This window comes from Ursus maritimus, unplaced genomic scaffold, assembly GCF_017311325.1.
Source record: "Ursus maritimus isolate PB19 unplaced genomic scaffold, ASM1731132v1 scaffold_6, whole genome shotgun sequence".
NCBI classification, from domain to species: domain Eukaryota; kingdom Metazoa; phylum Chordata; class Mammalia; order Carnivora; family Ursidae; genus Ursus; species Ursus maritimus.
Genome location: NW_024426774.1, coordinates 448,810 through 454,809, shown reverse-complemented (window position 1 = coordinate 454,809; position 6,000 = coordinate 448,810).

Here is a 6,000-nt window from a genome sequence, read left to right as displayed (position 1 = left end):
TGCTCTCTCTTTTCCTCTCTTTCTCTCATATGAGTGGATGAATGAATGAATGAATGAATGAATAAATAAATAAATCTTTAAAAAATAAGAAGAAGAACAGACGGAGTAGAACACTGTTCTAGATCTCCCATCTCATCTAGTGCCTACTTGACCCAACTTCAGCCTTTCCCTGGGTTACCTTTCATTGTTCATGTGTCCTCTTATCTCTCAGAGGAAGAGACAGTATTTTTTCTGTCTGAGATTAACCTGACTCCTTAACTCTGGATGCCACCCAACCATTAACTACCCACCTCCCTTTCTAGTTCTTCCAATACCTGCCTCTTAATTGATTCCTCTTAATTAATTTCCTACATTGTAAGAAACCCCAGACAATCTCATCCACATGCAAAGGACCCGCTCCCTCCTTTACCTGTTTACAAACACCTATAAGAAACAGGCCTTCTGGGGCGCCTGGGTGGCTCAGTCATTAAGCGTCTGCCTTCGGCTCAGGGCACGATCCCAGAGTCCTGGGATCAAGCCCCGCATCGGGCTCCTCCACTGGGAGCCTGCTTCTTCCTCTCCCACTCCCCCTGCTTGTGTTCCCTCTCTCGCTGGCTGTCTTTCTCTCTGTCAAATAAATAAATAAAATCTTAAAAAAAAAAAAAAAAGAAGAAGAAGAAGAAGAAGAAAAGAAAAAAGAAACAGGCCTTCTTCTTCAGAAACAGAAACCTCCTGGCCCCTTTCATCTCTTACCTGGATTCCGCATAAACCCTGGTTCATGACTCAGCCCTCAGATCTGCTCCTGTCCACTCTCTGTCTTCACAGCACTACCGGCATGAGATGTGGTTTTCTCGGGTCACTCCCTGCCTAAGGGTCTCTGTGTTTACTTACTGTCTCCGAAAGCCCATACTTCTTAGAGTCCGTCATATGATGTCACTACTGCGCTTGAATGCATGTATGCCTTTGTTTATTCGTACCTTCCTTCCCTTACTCTAGGAAGGAAATGTCTGGACAAACTTTATTAGCATTCCTCCTGTGGTTTAATTAAGAATGGGCACCCTAAGCCCGCCTTTCACCAGCTTCTATTCCCACGAACTAGGAATGTTCATGGAGTCCTCAGGAGAGCGCAGTCAACCCCAGAAAACTCTCCAGCCATCCTCGTTCCATTTCCAACTACAGATCAAAATTGTCATCCCAAGGCTTTGTGATGGTATATGTATTTTTAATTCTTTCTCATTCTTTACTTCATGTTTACTCTCTATAACCTCTCTCTATAATGTTACTTGTACTAGTAACGGTGATAAAAGTAAAAACTATAATTAATGTTTGCATCGTACAATTTTATATCACATTCAGACACAGGATTTTCCAAATTAAACTTTTAATTTCAAATAATTCTTAAAGCTTTTATTTATTTATTTGAGAGAGAGAGAGCCTATGTGTGGGGAGGGGGAGCAGAGGGAGAGAGAATCTCAAGCACATTCCCTGCAGAACACAGAGCCCGATTCAGGGCTTAATCCTATCACCCTGAGACTGCGACCTGAGCTGAAATCAAGGGTTGGATGGTTAACCAGCTGAGCCACCCAGGTGCCCCTAATTTGAGATAATGTTGATTCACATTCAATTATAAGAAATGATTCAGAGATCTCATGTACCTTTACCTACTGTCCCCCAATTGTTTGCAATTTTGCAATGACATTGCAAAACAGTGGTACAATATTACAACCAGGATATTGACATTGATACAGTCAAGATACAAAACATTCCCATCACCCCAAAGTTCCTACATGATGCCCCTTTACAGTCACACCCATAACCCATCCAACCCCCTTTTAACTCCTGGCTCACTAATCTGTTTTAAATATTACTTCTAGAATCTTATGTGAATGGAAACATACAGTACACAACCTTTTGGAATTGGCTTTTTTCATTTCACGTAATCCCCTAAAGATTCATCCAAGTTGTGACATGACGTGTGTCAATAGTTCTTTTCGTTGCTGATGCTTATATAATGGCTATGATGGCATGTGTGAATAAGAGTTTGTATAATCGTCTACATATTGAAGGACATCTGAGTTATTTTCAGTTTTCAGCTCTTGCAAATAATGCTGCAATGAACATTAATATACTGATTTTATGTGAACATAAATTTTCATTTCCTGAAAGAAATGCCCAGTGAACAATTGCTGGGTACTATGATAGTTGCATGTTTAGTTTTTTAAGGAACTGCCAGACTGTTTTTCAGAGCAGCTATACCATTTTGCATTCCCACTAGCAATGTATGCATAGCCGGTTTCTCCACATCCTCCCCAGCATTTGGTGTTAGGTGCTTAAGGGCACATCCACCTTAAGGGGGTACTGGAAGGTCTAGTCTCTGCAATAAGACAAGAAAAAGAAATATAGGGACGCCTGGGTGACTCAGTCAGCTAAGCATCTGCCTTCAGCTCAGGTCATGATCCCAGGGTCCTGGGATTGAGTCCCACGTTGGGGTCCTTGCTCAGCAGGGAGCCTACTTCTCCCTCTGCCTGCTACTCCCCCTGCTTATGCTCTCTCTCTCTTTCTGACAAATAAATAAAATATTTTAAAAGAAAAAGAAACACAATGCACACAAATTGGAAAAGAAGAAAAGAAAACTTCCTGTATTTGCAGATGACATGATTTTCTACATAGAAAGTCCCAAGGAATCTACAAGAGAAATAAATTAGAATTAATAAGTGATTCCAGCAAGGTCACAAGATACAAGATCAACAGAAAGCAAGTCATATTTATACATATGAACACCAAAAATGTTCCAAATTACAAACACAATTTCATTTACAATTGTCCCAAAGGAAGTAAAATATTTAAGTATGCACTTAAAACAAGTACAGAATTTGTTTGGTGGAAATTATAAACGATTGGCAAAAGAAAGCAAAGAAGACTTAGATAAATGGATTGGAATCCACTGCAATCTCTATCAAAATTCCAGAAAGTTTTTTTAGATTTGGACAAAACTACTCTAAAATTTACATGGAAAGGTATAAGCCCTGGAACAGGTCAAGCAATATTGAACAAGACAAATAAAGTGGGAGGAATCACTCTTCCCTGCGATTGGGGTTACCAAGGAGCTATAGTAATCAAGGCAGTGCAGTAGTGGTCAGGGATAGATTCCTGGGTTACTGGAGTGGGACAGAGGCCCCAGTAATAGACGACACAAAGACACTCAACTGATTATTGACAGAGATGCAAAACCACATCAATAGACCTTTCAATAATTGTTCCTGAAGCAATTGGACACCCAGAGGCAACAAGTGAATGAACGAACTAAAGAAAAAATGAACAAATTTTTTAAAATGAATGCATGAAAGAATGAAAGAATAAACCTTGACCTAATCCAGCTTCAGGCATTGAGCTGCTTGAAGACATTTCTGGCCCCTCTTTAGAACCTAGCACAGTGGCGGGAATATGCCCACACTCCGTGGATAGCAAATAAGTGAATAATTGGTGAATGCACGTGTTACGTAATACATAAGTGGCTCTTATGTGCATTCAAACGTAACACATAAGTGGCTCATATGTGCATTCAAACGTAACACATAAGTGGCTCTTATGTGCATTCAAACATGCATTCGAGGCTCTCTTGAGAAAGAAGCCTCTACGCTGAAATTTCAGATCCCCGCGGGATTTGTCTTGAGGGGGACTCTAAGTCTGATCAATGGAAAGAACACTAACAACAGATAACTCTGGAGAGAGCGGAGATCTGAGGTTGAGCCCCAGCTCAGCAAGGCACATACCTCTTCACCCTGAAATGGTGAATTTCACTGCATCTGAAGTTCCTCATCTATACAGTGAAAAAGAAAATATTTCCCTGAAGAGTTTGAGAGTATGAAGCACTAACAGTGGTTCAGCATGTAATAGTTGCTCAATAAAAGGCAGTGGGTCTTGTCCATTCCATAGTCTTAAACAATATTAAACCAGGATCTGTCCTTATAAAACAGTGTGAAATACTGGAATAGTTAGTAGTAAGTTTAAGAAGTGTTTTGTTTGGTTTTATTTAAACAGCTTTTCCTGGTCTTAGAAATGCCCCGGGTAGAGCTCTCAATTCACAGCCAGAGTCATGTCCATTACCACTTGGTATTCTCTAAATAATTTGTACTCATGGAACCTCAGCCAATAGCCAGTAACAGGTGAATGAGTGGCACTATTCACTTCTCTCAAGCCAACTCTGTTTTGAACTCTTTAAGTGAAAACATCTTCTTTTAAAAATAAGTGTTGCCAGTTGGCTGCTTAAGAGGAAAATATCTTTATGAAAAGTTTTAAGTTGTCAGCTTCAAGAGGGCTGAAGATAAAGCAAGCTCTCAACACGGCTGGATCTATTTTGGTTTCAACTGAACGGTTTTCTTCTGAGTTTGGATTTCAAGTCTGTGCCCTGTTTAGACCACAGAACACTACTCCAGCGAGGGATCCTAGACACAATGAAAGATGGAGGGAAGTTCAGAAAAGATCTCAAAGTAGGAGGCCCAATATCACAGCCCCACTGCACCTGAATTTGTCTTTTTGGATCAAACGGTGGCCTCATCCCAATGCATAAACCCCAAAGCAACAGATGGTTGATGAAAGGTCACCAGACTGAGAATTAGAACTCCTGCGTGAGCCCGGGCATCTCTCCATCTGAGTGTCTCAGCCCCCTACTTACAAAAGATGAGACTATACATGTGAATCTCTGAAATTGTTTCAAGATCTGCATTTCTCTGAATTTTTAACTGCCGCGACGTCTTCATTTCTCTCTGCCCTCCCAGCTCACGTGGTCAGGCCCAAACTCTCCAGCCATTAAGTAAAGGCACACACGGTTTCACAGCAAGCCTGGCGAGTCCAAATACTCAGAGATGAGAGGAAGAAAATCAGGATTGTGTTCCCTTGTCATTAAAATTCCTTCCTAGACTGCTGAGTTCCTAAGCATTTGAATGAATTATCTAAGAATCGGTGTTAGTGTTTAATTGGGAGACAGAGAAACCGCAAAGAACCTGACAAGAGAAGGCAGATGAAATAGAAAGGTCTCCAGGCATTGAAAAGTTTGACAAGCAGAAGAGCTTGTGATTTGAAAGACAGCTAATGGAGAACATGAGTCAGCATGAGATAACTAAAAAAAGTTAAATAATTAAGCTTACATAATAGGTATCTGATTGAATATCTAGATTTGGACTTCATTAACATTTCTAACCTCTGTCAGTAACTATATATTATTCCATTTAAAAGTGGAGAACTTCCATTATTCAAAAAAAAAAATCATTCATCTATAGCACGTCTGTGAATTTATTTCCAGATTTAGCAAAGAAGCTATTGCCCTTCCAACTCCCTCCTCCTCCCAACACACACAAAAAACCCCTTACAATTAGATTTCCAAAAGGAGAAAAAAATTGAAGATGTGGCTACCCCATTATCATTTTCCATAGGTCAGTTGGAATGTAAATGATATCATAAGCATAATTCATTAGCATATGTGCTGGATGGCAGGCCCTTCCTAAGCAAACGGTGGAGGCTGTGGCTGAGCCTCCTCAGAAATGGTCATTGCCACCCTTGAGGGGCTCCCAGGCAATGGGAGAAATAGATCATTAAGAAATGCCTTGCAGCTCTTTGCCTCCCTGGCTGCTTGAAGCTCGGCCGCCATCATGAACGACACAGGATCTATCCAGACCCGGAAGTTCATGACCAACCACTTCAGTGGGAACAGATGGTCCTTGATGTCCTTCACCCTGGGAAGGTGACAGTACCTAAGACAGAAATCCAGGAAAAACTAGCCAAAATATAGAAGACGACACCAGATGTCATCTTTGTATCTGCATTCAGAACCCATTATATTCAATCCTGCTTTCCGTGTCGTAGTAGTACGATTTAAATGGCAGCTCTTTCCAGTGTAACACACTGACTCGCAGGGCTGCCTTCGGGACGTGCTTTGGAAACAAAAAAATTAAATAACATTTGATTCCTCACCTCCCAGGAAATAACAGTCTAGTGGGACAGGCAAACACATATAAATCCATC